Raw genomic sequence first — 25,407 nt, 5'->3', positions numbered from 1 at the left:
TCGGGGATCAGAGGGGGCGGTTCCGACAGGAAGTGAATTCTGTATTCCTCCTTGAGGACTGTCACAGACCAGGGGTCCGCCCCATTGTCTCGCCATGCTTGCCAATAATGTTTGAGGCATCCCCCCAACTGAGGCGTGGGAAGGTGTGGGGGGCCTCTCTCCCTGTCTCCTTCTGGGGAGACGGTTAGAACGGCCTCTCGTTGAGCCAGAATATTTTGGCCTCAAGGAGGGGGGGGGGGGGATATTGGTGGCAGGAAAGGGAGGAGGCCTCCTGTCTAGCCGGAGGCGTAGACGGGTAGGTCCCGTCCACTGATGGTCTCCTGTGGGAAGGATGTCTTGTCGTCGACTGCCTGAGCTCGGACGAATTTTTCAATTTCCCCACTCTCTCCAAAGTCTCAGCCACCGCCTGAAGGGGGAACACGGTCTCGCCCCACACCGGTGCATTTCTCAAGAACTTTGCTTCCCACTCGGGGAGTCTACGGGGCAGTCTGTTAAGTACTGTGTTCCTCCGCCTCAGAACCCAGTTTGCTGTCTGGGTCAGGGATTGGAAGGTGAGGAACTTCATTGCCTTTCCCCCCGAACGGATAAGTTCTTGCAGCAGGGCCTGGTTCTCTGGTACCAAAAGGTCGTGCGCTAGTTGGAACTCTGCTAGGGTGCACGCCCACCAGTCCAACCATGAGGTCATGTTGACGATGTCCTGGGAGGTGTCCTCCATCATGGCGGCCTCCGCTTGTGAGAAAACCACCGAGGCAGTAAGGCTCCTCTCATCCGTGTTGCCCTGGTTCAAGGGTGCGACGGCTTCTTCCAGCATGCAGGGTCCTGATTGACGACTGTCTGGCACATAGAATTTCTTCTGGGTCCTCAGTCCAGGCAGGAGTTTGAAGGACCCTGGGGCTCTTAGGGAGTTCTTAGGCCCCGTAACAAACTGACGTGTTCCATGCCCAGGGCAACGTCGGGTGCTAAGGGTAGGGTCAAGGATGGTTTCTGCTGCATAGGATTGTCAACCATCCTGCCCAAACCCGAAAGCCAAGCCAGCTCCGATGAAGGTTGTGGTTCGTCCAGTCTGTGGTGGTACCGTATTAGGGCCAGGAACTTCCTGTAAGAGGACATCTCGTCCGGGGAACACTCGCCAGTGTCTAGTAAGTCTTCCACCACCTCAACCTCCATGTCGGTAGCATCTTCGAACACGGAGGGATCCGTGGGAGCGGAGGTATCCCTTCCTTTTTGTCGGGTTGATGGACCGTCTGTCTCCGTCACGGTTGGAGCCGCCGGGGCGGGGCTAGCCGTCATGGGTCTACCCCCTCCCGGGAAATCCGTAGAGAACTACTTGACAGTAGTGGCAGCGGCAGTTTCCGTGACTTGGACGGAGCCGGTGCGATAAAGCGTGTGGGAGCCGAGCTGCTGGGTCTCATCCGTGTTGTCCCCGTAGGACGGATGGAGCCGATGACTTACCGGGCAAAGACAAGGGAAATTGACAATGGCCACACCCGACGGGCGGGCGGAGCCAAAGAGACACTAGGCAAGGTCGCGGAAGTGGCTCCAGCGGCCACCGAGGCAAGCACTGGAGCGGCAGCCGCCCTGCTCGACCAGCTAGGGGGAAAAGCCACTCTGAGAAACTTCCTCCTAGAAGAACTCTTCTTGCTCCTTCTCCTCAGGGTCTTCGCCTTCTTCCTCGCAGGGCTTGCGTAAGAGCTCGCCTTCCTTCTTCTGGATCTCTTCCTCTTCTTCCCAATGTCCCGGTCGCTGGAGTCCTCTAATGAGGAAGAGCTGTAGTACGAGGAGCACGAAGAGGAGGAGGAGCTGTCGGAGTCCTACGTATCTTCCACTACCATTCTCGGGGCCCTTGGTCTAGATACCAGGGTAACAGGCTGCATACAGTCCGATGGAAGCGTTGCTGAAGGCACCGGGGATGTGCGAAGTGCGCCCTGAGAGGCAAACTAGCCCTCAAACTCCTCTTCTTGTTGCATGGGGGACCTGAAGGGCGTCCTCGGCGCTGTCCAAACAATGGAGTCTGGGTCTGATGAGCACATGGCCCTCCTTTCTTTGTCACGGCCAGCCCCGGAACCCGCTATACCTGTAAAGCACTGCCACGATGGGGGGGGGGGGGGTTAGGAGCTGTTTCAGGCCTCCCCCACACCAGGTCTTCACTGGAGACGGGTCCTGCGGGCACCAGGACCTCGTCCACGGCACACACTTCCGCCACACTGGCAGACCCCCCACTCGTCTGCGTAGGCCCCACACAGACAGAATCCCCGATATCAGACTCATGGGGAACGGCAATGGGCCGTTTCCCCGCAACGGACTTACCTCGTCCCCTACTCTGGGTAGGGGAAGGTGAAGGAGAACCTCTCTCCGAGGGGCCTGAGGGCGACGTCAATGGCGAGGTGAGGCCCGCCTTCTTGGGAGACCTCTGGGTGCCTTCTTTTTCGTGGCAAACAAGGTCCACTGTAGCTCCGGCCAGGACTCGCACTCCGGACACGTGGAGGCAGGGGAGCACTTATTACCCCTACACGAAGCGTACAGCGTGTGCGGGTCGACCAGTCCTGGACAGCCAGGCCCCGCAAGACTTGCCAGCTTTGGGCCCGGGACAACGACGCTGAGATTCCATAATATGGAAAAACGGAACATGCAAGCAACACAAGTACACAAGGAAAGGATAAGGAACACAATGGGAGCATGTGGTGCACAAAGGATGGGGAACACAAAGGAACATGTGATACACAAAGCGGATCGGACGGAATAAGTGAGAGAGAGTAGCGAGATGAGATCTACGCCGCGGCCAGACGCTTACTGATGACTCAGACCTAGCAGCGCACCCTCGCATGCTGACCCCGGGTCGCCTCGGGGCGAGTATCCTTCCTCCCCGGAGCGCCCCAACAAGGTAACGGAGAGTGAGGGAACTACGCAAAATTCTTGGTCGGTTTAGGAGATCCCAGATACTCCTAAGAAGGTAGTTCGAGGTAAGTACTCCGTGTTGGAACAAATATCAATTGAACAGTGAACCTTGTCTTGTTTTCTTTCATTATTCACCCCATTACGGGAAAAAATACTGTATTTTATATATAATAGATACATATAGTATATATAATCTTTTGATTCATATACTGTACCAGACATACACATATTGACAGCCACAATAACATTTTAGACTTTATTTACCCAGCCTTTTTGGCAGAGGATTCGCTTGTTACTACTAAAACTTATCCAAGTCAGGATTGATTGATTGATTTAAAGTTTTCAGGCATCCTGACATCTAAGGTCATTGACACCGCCGATCCAAGTCAGGAATTAAAGTGGGAACTTCGCTTTCTGAAGCAGGAATCTAACTAATACACGTTAAGTTGAAGCGACAATGTGCTAACTCGAGTGGGTTGGCGCGTCTTCATTTTCACTTAATTTGCATCTCGTTGAAACCTGCTATGAAAGGTCAACTTACTTCATTAACTCACAATCTGGGTAAGGTTTAGGTGTAACAATCGAATGCAATAAATTGAGAAGTTTCAGAGGTCATTGCGGTTATTAAAAATACAATATATACATAAATATTGAGTAGACATTTATGTATATAAATCAAACCTCATAATAGAATGCGGTAAAACAGTATATTGGAAATACTGTACATTATAGTATTAAATACAGTACAACAAATGCAAAATATACAGTGAGAAATAATTTTTAAAAAGTATTCCATCACTCTCCTCTCATCTTCACCCTGTATAACTCATTCGTGAAGTAAATTCTAATCTTCATCAAGATAAGCAGTAGGTATCATAATGATACAGCAAAAAAAAAATACACAGGTACAGTAATTCTGAATTTATATACTGTATTTGATGTTTTTATACAATACTTTCTTGAAATATATATCCTGCTCTACAAGAGGATATATTTACAAGAAAATTATATTTCCCTGTAGTTTTCCAATATTCACTGTATTATTAAATTTCCGTTATGATTTTAATATTTCCTTTCTAAGATTCAAACTTAAAAATCCTGATGAGTCAGAAACTGTAGCCATAATCACAATTGGCATAAGTTGACACTTTACTTAAAAATTGGCAAAAATTTCAAATACAAGAGATAGTAGCCAAACATTCGGATGGATAACAGAATAGGACGAGAATGAAAATGAAGAAAATAAGAACCAGTTAAGACTGGACAATGTTTATACATACTGTAGGCATATTTAGTCTCCCTTATACATAAGGTTTTGTGAGCAAACCGTACTGTTAGTCGCCCCTTTCATAAAAAAGAAAGTAAATATACTGCACAGGGTCTTCAAGTCACAAGTCCAAATAGCATTTATGAAAATAAAATGCAGCATGCCAGTGCCCTTACAAATGAAAGATTCATTAGATCACAGCTACCGATATGCAACACCTGTGAATCAAAGCGATCAACGTTTCTCTGGATATGAATGACATTTTAGAGGGACCAAAGAACTGGTGCCGTCATCAGAAAGTTTGCCAATCCATACCAACATGCCACTGATGTATCACAAACCAATCATTAATCATTTACAGAAAACTCGACAAATAGTGACCTGCCATAAAATTTCCATCAATATATCTGACCCTTAGTGGATTGTAGCAATTTTGCATAAACTTACCTTTGCCAATGGTTTTTCCTGTACAGCAAGATACCACTTACCTTCATCTTCAACATTTAAAATTTTATTCATAAATCTAATAAAACTCTTTATGGTATATGTATATACTTCTCAAGCCACAGCCAATAACATTAGGAATATATCCTAGGTATAAAACAATGTGAATAAAAAAGTTACATAAGTAATTACCCATTACACTACAGTATATGATATAAGCATGTTTTATTTTACTCAAACAGAAAGTAGACTGTGAAGCATGCATACTAAACATACACTTATTCACAAAGAAGAGTGAATGTCATTGGGGTTCATTTAGATTTGAGTGCATAAAGACCTAATTAGCAACGCATTTGCGCATTTCTATTGTACCATTAATCTCTCTTTACAAGCTCACACATTTCGGAATCCACATTCAATTCTTGAACTGGATGAAGAGAGAGGAAGGAAGGAAGGAAACCAAGTGAAAGAAAACGAGATGGTTAAGAATATAAAAAATACCCCCCCCCCCACTCTCTATTCTCCTATGCATGCAAACACCAGAAAGTGAAATGGTAACAGCCTGTTAAGGTAAATGGATCCCTAATCCCATGAGAAAATTTTTATTGAAGGCCTACCAAAAATCTCCTCATCCACATATTTTACTAATTACCAGAATCACAAGATAGAGATTCAACTATTTTCTCGTCATAAGTGTCCTCGTCATTCTGACAATTCTATGCAATATTACTGAAATCATCCAAAAAGGGAATTGAGCTAACACATCTATTTTCCTTAGCACTGATTGCAAACAAATAAAGAGATTACAGAGATCTTTAATCATGCAATTACTTGTCCAGCACTAACATCAAATAACAAATGTCATCTTCCTATTTATTCTTAATAGCTCCTTATAAAAATGCAACAAACAATATATTTTGGCAGACGTAAAAATATATAAATTCACTAAAATAAAAGACAATGAAATGCAATTAAATATAACAAATTCGTAGATAATTTGTATTTTTCCTAACTATACAAACCTTAGCTATTTACATGGGGTGATTACTTCGGCGCAGCCGATGACGAGCCATGAAGTTTCAACGAGGGTTTCCTACCCCACCGCTAGTTAGCGGGGGGGGGGGGGGGGGTAGGGAGGTGTAGCTAGCTACCCCTCCGCCTCACACACACCGGAGAATACTCCACTTTTCAATTAGAGGTAGGACTTATCTTGGGGGACAGGGCTAGCGGGCACATAACTGTAAATAGCTAAGGTTTGTATAGTTAGGAAAAATACAAATTATCTACGAATTTGTCATTTGTTCCGTAACTGAAATACAAACCACGCTATTTACATGGGGTGACTTAACCCTTAGGAAGGGTGGTAAGTCCCGGCCATACTGGCTTTGGCTTGCCCGGGGATTCCATATTCGAGCGAACAAGTACTCGGACAATTGGGAATCCCTGCTCCTCGCTGGCGGTTGTGAAACTGCCGCGGCCTACATAAGATGTGTGCGAAGGTGAAAAGTGACTTGTCCCAGGCAGTTGCCCTGGAGTCCCTCAGGAGGGAATCCAGGCTAGGATTCTCCCAATACCACCTCGTCAGGGTATGGGGACATGACAGTATTACACCTAATACTAGGAACACAAGGAAGCATGGTCTACCTGCAGTGGTTTGAGGTCAGCTGTGCAGAGAACCCAGGATGCTGCTTTCTCCGTGGGAGGAGAGGATGAAGAAAAGGATAAGGGCCAGACAGATCTTTTCATTCATGCAGACTAACACCAGGTAACAATGCCCTCAACCTTCTTCTACTTGTCCATCAAGGAGCCTGAGGTTTAGACCAGCTGTTGTGAAGCCACCACAGGGCCGATAGAAACGTATCGAGCCTCCTGTGGGTTATGTCTTGCAGGTAAGGGGCTGAGAAGAAGGTCTGATGCTTCAACATCCCCGCTAGCAGGACCTGCGTCACTGAAAGATGCTCCATGAAGGGGCAGGGATGTATCTAAGCCCCTGACATCATGGGCTCTAGGGCGGTGCGACAGAGAAGGGTCAGGATTCAAGGCAGGGTGTAGCACCCTGCGAATCCGGGCCGAGATGGTACTCCTGGAGACCCTTCTCCTCGTTACCCAGGATCCACGAACGAGACTTGGACCTGGAGACGAACTGCAGCTGTTCTCTGAAGACACCAGCTCGGACCCCCTACCGGCAAGGTAGGAGATGGACTGAGTCACCTGCAACAGGACGGAGACTCGAACCCGGGAAGGAGTCGAAGCGGGTCCGGCACTCCCGGATTCTGAGTCTCGGCAACAAACCTCAGGGACGAACCAGAATGTTGCCTCCCCCTAACCCCCTGAATGGGCGAAGTCGTAAGAGAGACCATGTGACTCGCTTGGCTGAAGATAGGTTGGCAGGAACACTGTCTACCCAGAAGGTGGTGGGCTTGGGACTTACGTAGTGGTTCGTCAGGGGGTCTCTTTAGAGACTCGAGGACTCGAACCACATCCCAAGGAGGAGGTCTCACCTTCAACTGAGGGCAGGAGAGGACAAGGCTTCGCATGCGAAGGAAGAGTTCCAGCGGGGGGAGAAATGTTTGTCCCTAGAGCCAGGAGGCAAGCCTTAAGGCTGAGGGATAGCCTTTCACAGTCGAAACTGAAAGGCACACTTATCCCACTAGGGGCTCCGCTATGCTGGGAGCGGCAACGTGTGGAGGGATGCCCTATCGCCTGGGAGACTACTTGCGGAAGACTTGCGCAGGTGCCCAGGCCTCCTTTTCGCCACTTGTTGCGAAAATCCTCTCTCTTTGAGGAGGTGCTGGATAGACTCCTGGCGGGAAGAGGAGCAAGCTACGGAGGCAACACATCGATGGTGTCCCACCGTTGCTGGAAGGCCTCCTACCAGAGGGCCTTGGGATCCGTGACCGGGGAGCAGTACAGCGGGAGCTTGCAGCTCAGTGCTGTAGCGAACCGGTCCACCGAGGGAGCCCCACCGAGGAAGGACTTGTAGGCTACTTGAGGATCCAAAGACCACTCGGAATGTGGTGTCCGTGACACACTGCTCAGACTGTCGGCGAGCCCATTCCTTTGCCTGGAGTCAAGCGAGCTGCCAAGGAGACCGAGGGAGACTCGGACCATCCCGGTATCTCTACCGCAGGATGGGATGGTTGTACTGAAAAGTACCTCCTTGTCTGGGCCAGAAAACCATCACTGTGGTGTTGTTGATCCTCATAACCACAGAGTAGTCCGCCAGGCTAGGTGGAGCTACTGAAGAGCCAGAAACACGGTTTCCGTCTCTAGTAGGACTAGAGAAGGTTCTTCCTGGTTCTGACCCCCGGCCTGAGGACCCGTGGATCAGAACGTGGGGGCTCCCCCCTTTTCTTTGACGCATCCAAAAACAGCATCAAGTTAGGGAGAAGGACGAGAAGGACCACTCCCTCTTGTAGGCCCTCGTCAGCTTCCCACTCCTATGGGTTCGTCTGTACCGGTTGTCCCCTAGGGGTCTCGGCGTCTGGGGAGACATGCCCCCGACTCCCCCCGCGCCCTAGTCGCCACTGAAGAGAACTCAACCTGGGGCGACTGTGGAAACCAGACAGGCCAGGGAGGAGAGACGTAACAACCTTGGGTTGGAGGGTCTTTTCGTGTGAGGAAAGGTCTCGCGACCTTCCTCTGCCTTGGTACCCTGACGTCTGAAGGTAAGGCTACGGGAGATAGGAGCCTAAGAGCAGGCTCGGTATACCAGACTCTGAGAGGGCTGCGGGGAGGACTCCTTGAGGACCACCATGATCTTTAGAACTTGGTAAAGTCCGAGGAGCTTGTCACGATGACAAAGAAGGGAAGCCTTCGAGGCTGCCAGGATCGCCCAGCCACCCAGGAACGGAGTGGCTGGATGCCGATGCTGAGCGCTCGTGAAGAGATCTGAGAGGAAGTATTGGAGAACTGTTGAGGTGCCGTGGAGAGGCCGAAGCACAGCCCTTGAACTGGTATACCCGCCTTCCAGGCGGACTCCAAAGTACTTCCTTGAAGATGGGTGAATCAGGACCGGAAGTACGAGACCTACCGGACCAGTGTACCCATGAAGACTTGTGGTCTCACCCCAAAGCTGACCGCGTCTGCTGTCGCTATGCTGAACAGAGACTGTTTGACAACCCTGTACAGAGTCGAGGAGGGAAGGAGGCGACTACGGAGGCCTCGAAACCCGTTGGCTACCCCTTGGAGGGGGCGCCTATCGGACATGGACCGGACTTCCGCCCGGAGGACCCGTCCCCTCACCGATCCCTACCCAGGGAGGAGGGAGGGGCTCGAAACCAACCGGGACTGTTGAAGGAGACAAGCTCGGAGAGCTGGCCTTTGGCCTAGTCTCTGACTCTCTCCATTCCCTGAGACCAAGGCAAGCTGCACTGGCGTAAAGGAGTCCCTTGGGTGAGTAGAACTCGTTCCAGGACCGAATCCTTCCCTTACCGAAGAGGAATCTCTGAATCTGGGATCCCCTTCAGGTTTCTCCTGGGGGCCAGAATGCAAGTTCTGACCCCTGGAGCTCATCCTCCTGATGGACTGGCAGCAAGGTCTCCCATTCCCGGAGGCTCTTCCTGGGGAGACTCGTAGACATCCCCCCAAAGGTCCAACTGGATCCTGCCGGATCCTTGCGGAAAACAGGGCCTCAGGATCCCTCCTAGGAGGGAAACAGGACCCCAGCGATGAAGGATGTAAGGCTTCGCCCCCTCCGCACGATAGGACCCTCAGGAAGAGGCGGGGATTCTCCCTATGGAGTGAAGGGGGGAGAGGACTGGGTCTTCCGACCCTCCTGGGGATGGGCAAAGCTCATCCGCAGGGGAGGGGAGATGGAGTCTGAGGAGGGCTCATCGCCTGCGTAAGGACTCGCGAAGGGACAGGATAGGCCTTAGGGAAGATACCATGCCAGGGATTCCTCTCACCCCCTTCAGGGGGAGAGGAAGCTGCTACTGATTAGTGACCCCAGTCAGAAGGCACAGGCTCATCGCCTGTTTGAGCGCTCTGACGACGGCATCCCACCAGGGATGCCGACCAATCCTCGTGCTGACAGGGAGTCCCTCTGGAGGGAAGAGGATCGTTCGATCCCCTGGGGGAGATGACACATGAGGGTTCGCCCGTAGAGAATCTGCAGTGAAGGGAGAAGAGACCTTTGACCTGTCCAGAAACCTCCCCCCCTCCAGAGAGGGCGCTGCTCTTCGCTGCGGGGGAGGGAAACGCGGAGGTGACCTGACTGCCATAAGCCCTGATGTAAACAGAGCGCGGTCGTGTCGGAGAACGGTGCGCCGATCACGCTGACGATCGCGCGAAAAGCACAGATCTGGGTAGCGCGTGAATAAAGCATGCGTAGCAGATAACCGCGCCCGCATGCCCGCGAACCCGCGTGGGCGTATCAGCGACCGCGTGAACGATCCCCGCGTCTCCGCGCGTATGAAAATCGATGGCGCTTGTGCGTGAAAGATCGTGGGCGAGGGAAACCATCCCACGCACAAACGATCTCGGCGAAAAAAGATCGCTGGTGCTAGCGCCGTCGGCGAATGCATGTGGGGAACCATCCCACGCGCGGAAGAAGAACGCTGAAAAAACGCTGACGATCTTCGGTGCTTACGCGAGTACGAAGATCGTCGGCGGTAGCGCGAGAGAAAACCGTAGGAGACAGTGGGCGAGGACCAATAGTGCCAGCGTGCGAATGATCTCCAACTATGTAAGACGATCGTCGGTGATTTGCGCGAGAGAAGATAGTCGGCGATCACGAGGGGGAACCTCGGTGCCCGCGCGCGGACGATCTACGACGATCGCGAGCAGGAAACCGCGCGCGGATGATCCGTGCGATGATTACGTGAGCCTCAATGGTCGCTTGCGGGAAACTATCCCGCGAACGGAACGATCTCCGGCGCTCACGCATACTGTGAAGATCGTCGGCGCTCGCACGCTTAGTGCCGAATCCGAAGATCGGCATTGAACGGCTGTCGGCGATCGCGTGCGGAGAACCACGCGCGGATGGCCTCGTTGCCGTGAGCGGGAAATCATCCCGCGCACAGAACGATCATCGGAGCCTAAGCGTACTAAGAAGATCGTCGGCGCTTCCGCTTAGCACCGGATCCGAAGATCGCCGGCCAACGGCCGTCGATGATCGCGTGCGGAAAATCATCCCGCGCACAGACCGATCCTCGGCGCTTACGCACACTAAAAAGATCGTCAGCGCTTGCGCGCCTAGCGCTGGATCCGAAGATTGCCGGCTAACGACCATTGCCGGGATGACGATCGCGAGCGAAAGGGCCTTCAAGGTCGCGCGGGAAACTATCCCGCGCACGGGCGATCATCAACCCTTACGCGTTAGCGCGAACAGAAGATAGTTGGCTAACGACCCTCGACGATCGCGAGATCGCGCGCAGAAAACCATCCCGCGCGCGGGCGATCATCAACGCTTACGCGTTAGCGCGAACAGAAGATCGTCGGCTAACGATCATGCGTCCCTCGACGATCGCGAGATCGCGCGCGTGCGATCATCAACGCTTACGCGTTAGCGCGAACAGGAGAACGTCGGCTAAACCGTCGACGACCGCGAGGTCGCGGGCGGGAAATAATCCCGCACGCGGGCGGTCTTCAGCGCTTATGCGTGAGTGAAGATCGTAGGCTCCAGCACAACAGAAGATCGTCGGAAATGGTTGAAGGATCGCTAACTCGTAGATCAGGAACTGGGAGGTGTCCCTAAAAGGGAGAGCATCCCCTGAAGAGGACCAGGAGGTCTACTTCAGTGCCGACGATCAACTGAAGGACTGCTAAATACTCCGAGGAGTGGTCTCTGTGAGGTGGCCTTCGTAGAAGAGACTTAGAGACACCGAAGGCTGAACTGCTGGTGAGCGCCAGTGCGCTATCTCAGGAACCCCAACGATGTGCGCAAATGCGCAGGGAACGTTGGTAGCAGCCTAACTGGATACTGGAACAGGGAGTCTCTAAGGCGGTAGCAGGAACAGCAGTCGAGCGCTGGCGCGTAAGAGAACGTTGGCGCGTAAGAGAACGTTGTCGCGCAGGTGGTACCTGGCACTTAAGGGACTTACTCAAGGTGTGAGAAAGTCTCTCTTGCCCCGAAGGGAGGAGCCCGTTAGATAACGGGGGCGTGGGCGCCCAAGGCGCATCTGCAGTCAGGAACGGATACAGCAGGCAACAGGAACACTGAGGGACGAGAAACCAAGGGTCTAACGTAGCCTGAGTAGCGAGGCCCCGAGGGGATAGTTGCAAGACCTCGAAGGGTCAATGCAACGAGAAACCGAAGTTTCTCCGTTACTAAACACCGAAGTGTAGAAGTCACTAAAGTTACGAGAGCCCGAGGGAACTGCGTAACTAAGATCTGAGACCCCGAATAGTCAGGGAAAAAGAGAAACCGTAGTTTCCCTGACACTAACACCGAAGTGCTAGTGACTGAACAGCAAGCTGTTGATGACAGGAACAATCCTCCGAAGAGGAGTCTCTATGAGTGGTCTCTCTCGCGAACGAGAGGTGAGCACTTCGTAGAAGAGACTGGTGAAAGAGCCCCGAAAGGCCGTGAGATCAGCAGACGTAAACAGGAACAATCCTCCGAAGAGGAGTCTCTGTGAGTGTCCTCTCACGCGAACGGGAGGGGACACTTCGTAGAAGAGACAAAAGGAGCGATCCTCCGAGGAACCCTTAGTGCGGCCTCCCTCGCGAACGAGAGGGGGCCGGACTGATCCTGCAGCTGCTCAGCCCCTTGAGTGTAGCTACAGAAGCGACCGCTCAGCCCCGAGAGCATAGTCGCTAGTACCAAGGTCTAGCCTTGCAACCGCTCAGCCCCTAGAGCAAGTCACAAGGGCGGTCGCTCAGCCCCAAGAGCATAACCACCAGGGACCAAGGAAAAGTAAAAGGGAAGTTAACTAACTACCCTGGAGGCGAACCTCCTTATCGTTCTAGGATGCAAAAAAGAGCTGGCAATAATCACGGGGGAACCTCTAAGAGAAGGGAACGCCCCTGACGAATGCCTGAGAGACGGCGGCAAAGCCGACTCCCCAGGATAAACAGGACAGCTCTGCTTGGAAGGCACACACAACAGGCACGAAGAAACAGCATCGTAAACTGGAAAATAAAACAATAATTATTTAACAGAAAATTCCCCCGGGTGAAACTCCGAGGGAAAGAACATAAGAACGAAAGAAGGTATGCGCCCCCCCTCCCCCACCCGGCATGCCCAGGTGAGGGGGAGGGACGAAAGTTAACAAAACAGAATTATAACATGATAATTATGCAACTGACTTTGAATGTTCCAAGGATCACTGACCCCCGAAGGGACGTGAGCCCTGAGCTGAAAAGTTAAAACACAATTATATTCGTAAAAATAATTGAGACAAAAAATGTTATTTTGATAATAAAATAAATTTTTGAATATACTTACCCGGTGATTATAATAGCTGCAACTCTGTTGCTCGACAGAAAAACTCTACGTAAAAATTCGCCAGCGATCGCTACACAGGTAGGGGGTGTACTCAACAGCGCCATCTGTCGTTCAGATACCCATTACTCATTGTAAACAAAGAACTCAATTTTCTCCTCGGTCCACTGTGTCTCTATTGGGGAGGAAGGGAGGGTCCTATAATTTATAATCACCGGGTAAGTATATTCAAAAATTTATTTTATTATCAAAATAACATTTTTCAATATTTAACTTAGCCGGTGATTATAATAGCTGATTCACACCCAGGGGGGTAGGTAGAGACCAGCAAAATATGTTTACATCATATGAGCTAAGAATTTTTATTTCATTTTAGAAGTTATCAAAATAACTAAACAAAATAAATAGGTACCTGGTAAGGAAGTCGACTTGAACAATTACTCTGCCTTTTTAAGTACAGTACGTCTTCCTTACGGAGCCTCGCGATCCTCTTAGGATGCTGAGCGACCCCTAGGAGCTGAAGTATCAAGGGTTGCAACCCATACAACAGGACCTCATCAAAACCTCTAATCTAGGCGCTTCTCAAGAAATGACTTTGACCACCCGGCAAATCAACTAGGATGCGAAAGGCTTCTTAGCCTTCCGGACAACCCAAAAACAACAATAAAAACATTTCAAGAGAAAGATTAAAAAGGTTATGGAATTAGGGAATTGTAGTGGTTGAGCCCTCACCCACTACTGCACTCGTTGCTACGAATGGTCCCAGAGTGTAGCAGTTCTCGTAAAGAGACTGGACATCCTTAAGATAAAAAGACGCGAACACTGACTTGCTTTTCCAATAGGTTGCGTCGATTATACTTCGCAGAGATCTATTTTGTTTAAAGGCCACGGAAGTTGCGACAGTTCAACTTCGTGTGTCCTTACCTTCAGCAAAGCTTGGTCTTCCTCATTCAGATGGGAATGAGCTTCTCGTATTAACAGTCTGATAAACTAGGATAAAGCATTCTTTGACATAGGCAAAGATGGTTTCTTAACTGAACACCATAAAGCTTCAGACTGGCCTCGTAAAGGTTTAGTTCGTTTTAAATAGAACTTAAGAGCTCTTACAGGGCATAAGACTCTTTCTAGTTCATTTCCAACCATACGATAAGCTTGGAATATCGAACGATTTTGGCCAAGGTCGAGAAGGCAGCTCGTTTTTGGCTAGAAAACCAAGTTGTAGAGAACATGTAGCCGTTTCAGATGAGAATCCGATGTTCTTGCTGAAGGCATGAATCTCACTGACTCTTTTAGCTGTGGCTAAGCATACCAGGAAAAGAGTCTTTAAGGTGAGATCTTTCAGGGAGGCTGATTGTAGCGGCTCGAACCTGTCTGACATAAGGAATCTTAGTACCACGTCTAAATTCCAACCAGGTGTAACCAAACGACGCTCCTTCGTGGTCTCAAAAGACTTAAGGAGGTCCTGTAGATCTTTATTGTTGGAAAGATCTAAGCCTCTGTGACGGAAGACTGATGCCAACATGCTTCTGTAACCCTTGATAGTGGGAGCTGAAAGAGATCGTTCTTTCCTCAGATATAAGAGGAAGTCAGCTATTTGAGTTACAGAGGTACTGGTTGAGGATACGGATACTGACTTGCACCAGTTTCGGAAGATTTCCCACTTCAATTGGTAGACTCTAAGGGTGGATGTTCTCCTTGCTCTAGCAATCGCTCTGGCTGCCTCCTTCGAAAAGCCTCTAGCTCTCGAGAGTCTTTCGATAGTCTGAAGGCAGTCAGACGAAGAGCGTGGAGGCCTTGGTGTACCTTCTTTACGTGTGGCTGACGTAGAAGGTCCACCCTTAGGGGAAGTGTTCTGGGAACGTCTACTAGCCATCGAAGTACCTCGGTGAACCATTCTCTCGCGGGCCAGAGGGGAGCAACTAGCGTCAACCTTGTCCCTTCGTGAGAGGCGAACTTCTGCAGTACCTTGTTGACAATCTTGAACGGAGGGAATGCATATAGATCTAGATGTGACCAATCTAGGAGAAAGGCATCTATATGAACTGCTGCTGGGTCCGGGATTGGTGAGCAAAATATTGGGAGCCTCTTGGTCATCGAGGTTGCGAAGAGATCTATGGTTGGCTGGCCCCAGGTGGCCCAAAGTCTCTTGCATACATCCTTGTGGAGGGTCCATTCTGTTGGAATTATTTGTCCCTTCCGACTGAGACAATCTGCCATGACATTCAAGTTGCCTTGGATGAACCTCGTTACTAGTGATATGTTTAGACCTTTTGACCAGGTGAGGAGGTCCCTTGCGATCTCGTACAACGTCAGAGAGTAGGTCCCTCCTTGCTTGGAGATGTACGCCAAAGCCGTGGTGTTGTCCGAGTTCACCTCCACCACTTTGCCTTGAAGGAGAGACCTGAAGCTTTTCCAGGCCAGACGTACTGCCAGTAGCTCCTTGCAGTTGAAATGCATTGTCCTTTGACTCGAGTTCCCTATCCCCGAGCATTCCCGACCGTCCAATGTCGCACCCCAGCCTACGTCCGATGCGTCCGAGAAGAGAACGTGGTTGGGAGTCTGAACAGCCAGGGGAAGACCCTCTCTTAGGTTGATATTGTCCTTTCACCAAGTCAGACAAGACTTTATCTTTTCGGAAACCGGGATCGAGACCGCTTCTAGCGTCTTGTCCTTTTTCCAGTGAAAAGCTAGATGGTATTGAAGAGGACGGAGGTGTAGTCTTCCTAGTGACACAAATTGATCCACGGATGACAGTGTCCCTACCAGACTCATCCACAGCCTGACTGAGCAGCGTTCCTTCTTCAGCATCTTCTGGATGGATAGCAGGGCTGGGGGCTGATCGTCTTGTTGTTTAGCAACGTCCTCATCAGAGGGTTCCTCATCCGAAACTGATGAGGAAACGGCAACGGAGTGGGCAACGTCTGGCTCGCTGAATCCGCTCGCACTGGTGGATGCGTGACGGAGCCGGACGCAATATCATGGAACTGCTGCACAGTCTGTGAACTGTCAACAACCATGAGTGCGCGAGGAAGCACAGCGTCAACCCAAGACTGTCTAGACCGTCTGGGTTGTGCAGTCAACACCCTACCGGGTTGCTGTGGTTGACGCACTGCGTCAAAACAAGTCACCTCTGCTGGTTGTTGAACGTCCTGAACATCAAAAACCACCTCCGAGCGTCGCTTAATGTCAACGTGCGGCTGGCAACCCACACTGGGTCGCATCGGTGGAGTAACCACCTCAACTGGCAGACGCGAGTAGGTTACCTCAGCGTCAACAGGGCGCACAATCGACCGGTTGGAAGGTTGTTGGCCAGAAGGTTCTTCTCCGCATTTAAGTCCTCTATCAAGGACGCAAGCTTGGACTGCATGTCTTGCAGCAAAGCCCATTTAGGGTCTACGGGAGCAGGTGTGGCAACAGACGGGGTTAGCGACTGAGGCGGAACCGTTTACCATCCCTGAAAGCCTTGTTATGCGTGACATAATAGTACAGCAAAACTTCAAAGGCTAGACAACAGCTGTGAAGTTGACCTATAAACAACTTGGAGCGTCTCCTGGCTAGGCGCCAGGGAGAGTCTACCAGAATTGAGAAGTCTATCTGGGCAGAGTCATGAACTCCCAAGCCGAGAACTTCTCTCGTGTCATATCAGACTCTCGCTCTATAAACCAGTTTAAAAGAAGGGAAAGCAAAGGCTGTATCCCCCAAACTCCTCCTGGTGAAAAACCAGTCGCCTAGCCAACGTAACGCTCTCTAGGAGAGCGAGAGAGCACTAGCTTAAAAACGGCTTCGAAGTAGCTAGGCCTAGTGTAAGCTCTGACGTTTAGGCGAACGAAGAGCAGCAGTTACAAAAAGATCAGGACGAAGATCCTTAAAAAATCATCATGATTTAATTAAAGTCCATAGGAGGCTAAGCAGCTTTAGGCTCCTCTCCATCTGACAAGAGTCCTCAAGGGAATATCAGTAGGAGGGAGAACAGCAACTTCCTCATCTACAGGAACCTTGTCCGATAAAAGCTGAGTCTCTTACTGGTGCATTAGTAGCGGACCAGAACGCAACGTCATGTAACTGCTTGACAGTCTGTGAACTGTCAACAACTGAACTGTCAACCACAACAGGTGCGTGAGGACGCACAGCGTCCACTCGAGACTGCTTTGACTGCCTAGACTGAGCAGTCAAAACAACTCTAGAATGCGGAGGTTGACGCACAGAGTCAAAACAAGTCAACTCCGATTGTTAGTGAACGTCTTGAACGTCAACAGGAGCATCAGCCAGTGGCCTGACGTCCAAATGCGGCTGAAAAACCACACGAGACCGCATCGAGTGTGGTTCTAAACAACCTGACTGACGTGACTAAGCTACGCCAACGTCAACAGTAAGCACAAAGGAACGTTAGGTTGGCTGAAAGCCAGGATATCGATGAGATAAACGGCTAGACTCAACGGACTAATCGGCAGAATAGTCTTCCATAAGGGAGGCAAGCATATACTGCATGTTTTGCCATACAACCCCTTAAGGATCAACGGAAATGGCTGTGGTAATAGACGAGGGTAACGTCTGTGACCGCAACACTTTGCCTACAAAAAAAGACTCTCGGAGTCTGTGTTACGCTTTTGTTAGGCGGCGAGCAGTTATCCGATGACTGCATAGGGTCAGAGCTGTCCTAATGGCTGTAACCAGGACGCTGGACCTGTCCTGAAAGGACTGACTTTCGCTTAAGGGCTCCGAAACCTTGTGACAGGTTTCTTATGCGAAAAGCCTACGGATGGCGAGGAGAAACAACGTCTCTCTCGTCTTATGGTAGGGGAGATCTTGTTAAGATACACCCGATACCATAGAGGGAAAACGTCTGTTCGTTGGTCAAGGCCTCTCGAACCCATAAGTCGTTTGACATTACTTCTCCCCTGGGCTTGGGAGCTTGTAAGAGGTCCCGGACTAGGTGAACGACAGGCACGAACAGACGAACCCTCGGACGCAACACTGTAACACTTTGCGCCTCGGACGCAACACTGTAACACTTTGCGCATATCACTTTATCACTTCGATTTTCTGTTTTGCACTTATTTTTACCTGAAACACGCAATTCTACCCTTCATTAAAAGGTAGTAATTGCGAAATTAGTCGTATAATGCAAGCTCATAATACCAGCAAAAAACAGAAAACATATTTTAAGATAAAAAGAAAAATCAGTGGCTGGGAAAGAGACTAAACACTAGTTCATATAACTACGTTTTCAATCTCTCACCGCACATAGCCTGGGGACGAGAATAAAAACCTAAAAACGTTTTATCCTTCCTCCCTGTACAGCGACTAAGGACGTGAGTAACACGAGAACAACGTTACCCGCTTGAACGGAACGTTTTCTCTCCTCTCTCTCCCTCCGTCTCTATCTCTCTCTCTCTTTCTCTCTTGATTTCGCACCTAAGAGAAGAGCTCAATTATATATCGTCAAAAAAACATTTAAAAAGTTTTAAATCCTTAGCTCTTTAAAAGCTAAAGACGATATAAAGGGCTCAACGTTGATTAACTTCGGTTTCCAAGTTAGGACCGCCTACTCTCAGGAAAGTTCTATATAAACAAAGCATTAAAAATTTATTTTTATATGTTTATAAAAAATGGAAAGTTAATCGAAGAGGCCTAATAAAGGCGGAGAGATATAAAATATATATAGCAAAATCTATAACGTGATAAGATAATTACTAAAAGCCTAAACACACTTCCGTCTAAGGGAAAGGGCGGCCATTTAAAAGTGAAAGAAAGTCCATACTCTCTTTGTCACCATAATTTAATCTATCCAAAACGAGTTCAAGTTTTAAGATGAAGATAAAACACCTGCATAGCGAAAGCTCAAAACTAGAATAGTGTACTTCACCAAATAGTTGTGAAAACAAATCCAGTTAGCAACAGCGAATTAGTAGGTCTTGCCGGTAGCCCGACAGAGAGAAAATTGAGTTCTTTGTTTACAATGAGTAATGGGTATCTGAACGACAGATGGCGCTGTTGAGTACACCCCCTACCTGTGTAGCGATCGCTGGCGAATTTTTACGTAGAGTTTTTCTGTCGAGCAACAGAGTTGCAGCTATTATAATCACCGGCTAAGTTAAATATTGAAAAAGACGAAATAGCGACTCGGTTCTGAGAAGCTGTCGTAGGCGTAGTACGGAGTAAGAGGTGAACGACCTCAAGAGAAGGGCCAGTCTCCACGAAAGGCAACCATGGTGGCCTAGAGTGAAAGGCCGTGATCACGAAAAGATCGTGGTGGCCTTCAAAGCCAGCGAAACTCTAGTAGACGTACACAACACACACCGCACAACACCGAAAGCAAAGGAAACTTACTGTTTTCTATACACAAAAATATATATAAACATCAGTAATGTTTAAATATATTAAGTATAAGAAAAGATAAGTTAAAAGACAAAACAATAATGGCCGTCAAGTGAGGATAGGAGCGGAAACCTCCAATCTCTATCCGAGCCAAAAGTAAAGTGGAGTATTCTCCGGTGTGTGTGAGGGGGAGGGGTAGCTAGCTACCCCTCCCTACCCCCCCGCTAACTAGCGGTGGGGTAGGAAACCCTCGTTAAAACTTTATGGCTCGTCATCGGCTGCGCCGAAGTAATCACCCCATGTAAATAGCGTGGTTTGTATTTCAGTTACGGAACAAAGGCTAATTCAACAAACTGAGTAAATTAGGGAGAAAGGAACACGGCGTAAAAGAAAATAATAACAAAACCTTCCAAAACCGGGTAGCTGCCGACTTGGAATGGAAAATAACAAGCACAAAATAAGCCTCCAAAATCGGGTAAAGTATCGACCAGGAAAGGCAGAGTACAAACCGTGTTCTAACTCCCCGTAAAACACTCAAGAATACATAAAATCTAGCATGAAAGGCTACCGACCGAAGCCACATATTGCTCGGCCAAGCAAGTAAAAAAAAAAAAAGCTCTAAAAAGCCTAAATAAAAAACAAAATCATGCCCAATCAATAAAATAGATGTCCAGATAACAAAAAGGGACTACAATTAGTATGAGGGAGCTAATTGAAAGTCCGACAATACAAGGAGATCACGAGAAAGCGACACCAAAAAGGCCTGCAAGTAATACAACTAACTAATACTGTAGTGACCTTCCTACCTAGAAAACAGCATGGATTTAAACACGTTAGTTCTACTGTCACACCACCTCATCAACTCCAGATCATTGTTACACAACTTCCTCTAAAACATAATACTGCAGGTATTAACTAATGGAGCGTTACACAACCCACCACTGGTCATATCATGGGTCCCTTAAGGAACAGTCCATAGGCCCACTCTCTTTGTAATTATGAATGGTGACACTGACAGCAATCAACAAATCTCATTTATATCATTATTTGCTGACAACTCATGTCTCTGCCATGTCTGACTCCTATGAAAAAAATGTGATCAGTTCCAAAGAGATCTAGATAATATCTATCTAGCCACAAAGATACAAAGCAATCTTTAATGAAGTAAAATTTCAGCACAAACTTATGTACTGTAGGGAATCAGGATTTCAATTGATCCAGTCTCAATCTTGGTGGGTATATCATCATAATAAAGAACCACTTAAAGGATTCAAGGAAACAGTCAAGAGCGGATTTCAAAATTATTTTCAAAATAAGTTTTCATCACTTAGGGAACCACTGTTGCGACCTATCATAGACTACTGCTCACCTTTGTGTTCCCTGCACTAAACTAGCCATGACCAAATAAAATAGCTTGAAGACATACCACACAATTTCACAAAACATGCTGACAATATGCATGACCTTCCCTACTTTGATAGGCTTTAGTAGCATAAATCATTGGAGAGCTTTAATATGAGGATAAAAAAAAAACAGACAACTACCGGTAAGAAGTCTGGGAAAGTAATAAGGAAAAGTCATAAAAAGTCTACGGGAGGGGCAATAATAGACAAATCTAGATTTGATGCATTATGACAGGAACAGACAATACCAATCTTAGAAATAAATCTTTTGTTTGTTCTAAATTAGGTTTCTTAGTTTATTTTCATTATTTTAACAAGGAATAAAAGAAACAAACAATATTATAGGATGATTGCTGAAATGACCCTACATTCTACATGTGAAATTATGTGGGATCTCTTACAATAGAATGAAATTTAATCCCATAGTAAATCCAGAACAGATAGTATTAGTTAACTTGAATCCTAGAAAAAGGAAGACCCTAATTGTCAAACAGAATATGACCAACCCTTAAGCTGTACAAACCCACTATATTTATTCACCCAAATTCTCAGTTAGTTAAGGTAATAAGACCAATTCTACCAAAAAGAAGGTGACTGATGTAACTGTGTGCGGTCAATCCAAGCTGAAATTACCTCATTTGGGAAGTAGGAATTGAACGTGTATCATGTGACAAAATAATCCAATGAATCAAGATTCAATACTATCCAACTACTGCTAATGTCAAACCCAGTCTATTGTGCAAGCGGGCCGTTAAATTGTGACCGAGAGGCGAGGTGAATGCAACTAACTTTATTTTTTACAGCTGGCGAGTACAGAAATATTGTGCCTCGATGTGGTAAATGCCTGGTATCTAACAATTTCTAACTATTGAGAAGGGCCAAGCAATATACAAATGATTTACATAGAGAGGTTATTGTATTAGACACAACAACAGACACCATAAAGACACAGGTACAAAAATCTTTCAGAATTTGTGGCCCAAGTGACTATCAAACACTACGTCTCTAAATTTACTTGAAAACTTATACCATTCTGTCATCCTCAATAATGATAAAGAAAACAGTATTAATTATTCCTCCAGATCATATATCTCTACGACAGGGTTGTGTTAGCCTATTGGAAACGTCCCTCTCGCAATCTGTTGGACGGACGTTTGAGACCCGCTCAAGCTATAATTACCTTAGCAGCGTCTGAAATCTCACCGACCTTGTGAACTAGGGATGGGGTATTTAGGGGAGCCTATAGGTTTACCTGCTGAGTCATCAGCAGCTATTGCCTGGCCTTCACTGGTCCTAGCTTGATGGAGTGGGCGCTTGGGCACTGATCAATGTATATAAGGTCAGTCTCTAGGCCATTGTCTTGTCCCTTACTCTCTGCCATTCATGAGGAAACCTTTAACCATTAAATTAAGATTTTTCAAAGTTTTCTTCCATTTTCATACTTATAAAATCTTTTTACTTTTGACAAACAAGAATGCTCATTTAAAAAGATAGTTTCATAATTTTAACTATGCAGAAGCTATCAAATATCTCTTGAAACTTTTATTTTACAAAGAAATAGCTAACGTACTTTATACTTTGTTTTTTTACAGCAGTCTATTCAAGATTTAATAAGTTTGAGATGGCATATGACTTGGGACAACTGATGACCACTAATCAAGAACTACAACACCAAAAAATGTATCAACTTTGTCCAATTAAGGCTGCTCTTCAGTGAACATGCATCCAATGCAAGGGGATAAGAAGACATTCTGTACAGCTGTACATAGTAATTTTAAGGAAATTCCAGCCATAACAGAGATGAATAATGCAAGATCACACTACTCAGGCTGTGCTTTCATTAATAATTATTCAGCTGGCCATAATTCCATATACTGTATAAAATTATATGATAAGCAAATCCTCCTTTTCTTTACCTTTAACAAACTTTTTATTTGATCCAGCTAAGTCCAATACTTCTCCTTGCACTATTTTAAGACTTACCATGTATGTATAGATTTCTGTTTATATTAATTTTAATAAGAAAAATTGTTGACCTACTTAAAAGTTATGTTATTTTTGTTTTATCAATGAACTGTACTCTTATGAATAAACTGTACCTCTCACGACCTCTGCAACTACAATACTTAAGTAAAACCATGATACAGTGCAATTATAAAGATAACTTTTTGTTTACTATAGTACTTGAAACAATCTGTTCTAGTATATGTTTGTTAATTAATTAAGACAATTTGTAAAAACCTGTTAATTATCCTAAAATTTTGCTACAAACATTAGTCATCTTTCAACTAAAGGCTTCAAACAATTGCTGGATTCCAATTAAATTTCACACACACAGATCACAAACACACACACACCTCTGGCTAACAGGAAAAGAAGCTCCTAATTTTAAAAGTAAACACCCAGACCCACATTTACCTTTCAATCTATCGCAGAATCTATTCAACTATGCCTTGGCCTATACATTACTTTTCTTCCGAAGAAATCAGCCAACTATTAAAACTCCATCCATAAGTTTTTATTAAAATCTTGGGATAGAATAGTGACAAACAGAGAATGTATCATCACCTCTCTGTTGGTTACAGTTATAAACCAACCTCTGCCAAAAATATTCATGGAGCTTAAAATGTTCTGCATTTAATAATTTATCAAATTCAATTAATTTTTTTAACAATATAACTGCCATATATTTGCATAATTTTTTTTCATTCGAATAAGCAGATGACTTAAATAAGTACTGTAACTGATGCATTATAATCAAGTAGAAGGCAGTAATAGATACAGCATCGTTATTGGCCGTATAAAGAAAGGCCCTTTTTCATATAACGTGATCAAATTCAGGACATGATTTATGCCAGATTTTCTCTTTCTGTCAACAATAACCAAATCCAGATTCTTTATTTTATAGCCTTCAAATGATGATGACATTAATGAAGGAGACCCTAAGATACCAGCTGAGAATATTAAGGGTTAAGGATCTATAAGTTCTTAAAGCTTCTGTAAACTTCAGAAGATGAGGAAGTTGAAGACTGTTTATCTTTGGGGATAGAAGGTTAAGACTTCACAGTTTTTATAGACGATGTTATAGTATTCTTTATTTTTCTTCGTTTTACAGAATAAGCTTTGCTGCATTTGATAAATTCACTTCGTTCTACCCCCTAATCATGTTCAGTTATGAGCTCCTAAAGATTTGTGGCTATTGCACCACTTTTTGGAATTTCTTGAGCGTGTCTACCTACGACTCTGTTTTCTCCTCCTCCTCCTCATCTTCCTTTGTACAGGATTTCAATACATCCTAGTTCCTAAGTGATCAGTCTTTACTTGTATTCTTCTTAAGTACACATAACACAATAACCTTAGACTTTTCCAATACACTTGCCAGGCTCTTCATTCTGCAATGCTTTCTTGGGATCCACAAATAACTGATGTGATACAACCTCTTCTTTTCACTATGGTATTTCTACTGTATAATTGCCTATCAAACCTAATAGTGGATAAATTTCTTGTAATTTACTTGTTTTGCACTTTCACCTTGATATTCATCTGGCTTAAATCTTCACTTGTCCTTTTTTTTTCCATCTACCCGTTGAGAAACTACCACTAGAGAATTATTGGGTCCTTTTACAGTTCTACATCAGATCCCTCTCTCTCTCTCGTTACAGGTCATTTTTCCTTTGCTTACACATCCAACGAATAGTCTGACCTATTCTTTACATATTCTCCTCTGTCCTTATACACCTGACAACACTGAGATTACCAAATAATTCTTCTTCACTCAAGGTGTTAACAACTGCACTGTAATTGTTCGGTGGTTACTTTCCTCCTAGTAAGGGTAGAAGAGACTCTTTAGCTATGGTAAGCGGCTCTTCTAGGAGACGCTCCAAAATCAAGCCAATATTCTCAACTCTTAGGTACTGCCATAGCCACTGTACCTGGGTCTTCCACTGTCTTGGGTTAGAGTTCTCTTGTTTGAGGGTGCACTCAGACACACTATTTCATCTTATTTCTCTTCCAATTTTTCATCAAGATTTTATAGTTTATACATGACAGATCTAATCTAATCTTGTTACTATTCTTGAAATATTTTAATTGTTGATTACTTCCCTTATAGTTTATTTATTTCCTTGTTTCCCTTCCTCACTGGACTATTTTTTCCTGTTGAAGCCCTTGGGCTTATAGCATCTTGCTTTCTCTATTAGGGTTGTAATAATAATAGTAATAATAATAATAACGTATTTCCTTTACCATTTTAATCACTATTTTCCTATTTCGTCCATATCTACTTTCGAATGGCTGCTCAATCATGACTAAATCATCTACTGTAATCATTGAGATCACTACCCATTTTGCCTCTGCTGAAAGCCACATCTCTCTGTAACTTCTCTGCAACTTGGCCCTCAATCTTGGCATTCTGTCTCCACACCCTTTTGAAATTTCCTTAATTTTCTCTCTAAATAGTCATTTCTCAGATTCAGTGCAGTATGAACCTTATGGATGCATCAATAGAGTTTTCTTACTACAGTAGTGGCAATGCAATCTCATCACTATTAGTTTTAGTGACTTTTTGATGTCTCATTCACATCCAAGACCTGTTCTTTCACTACAACATGAGGCTCCAACTGCAGTTCTTCCTCATTTGCTTTACTTATATATTTTTCATAATTCTTATTTCATGAAGCTTTATTTCTATATTC

The 25,407-nt window shown here is 46.4% G+C and overlaps 1 protein-coding gene and 1 long non-coding RNA gene across 18 annotated transcripts in view; one reads left to right on the top strand and one right to left on the bottom strand.

The window, feature by feature from the left end:
* Positions 1–23,555, top strand: part of LOC137624291 (uncharacterized) — a 195,575-nt gene extending 172,020 nt beyond the window's left edge. For 2 of the 3 annotated variants that reach the window (XR_011040707.1, XR_011040706.1), the window contains one exon: positions 22,306–23,555. This is a non-coding gene — a long non-coding RNA (uncharacterized lncRNA). Of the gene's footprint in view, positions 1–21,815; positions 22,053–22,305 lie in introns of all 3 variants that reach the window. The other variant, XR_011040708.1, reaches the window with a different exon arrangement.
* Positions 1–25,407, bottom strand: part of LOC137624289 (zinc finger and BTB domain-containing protein 7C-like) — a 175,020-nt gene that overhangs the window by 109,778 nt on the left and 39,835 nt on the right. The window lies entirely within an intron of this gene.

Source organism: Palaemon carinicauda, chromosome 31, assembly GCF_036898095.1.
Source record: "Palaemon carinicauda isolate YSFRI2023 chromosome 31, ASM3689809v2, whole genome shotgun sequence".
In the NCBI taxonomy this organism is placed as follows: Eukaryota; Metazoa; Arthropoda; class Malacostraca; order Decapoda; family Palaemonidae; genus Palaemon; species Palaemon carinicauda.
This window is presented reverse-complemented; position numbering and strand designations above follow the sequence as displayed.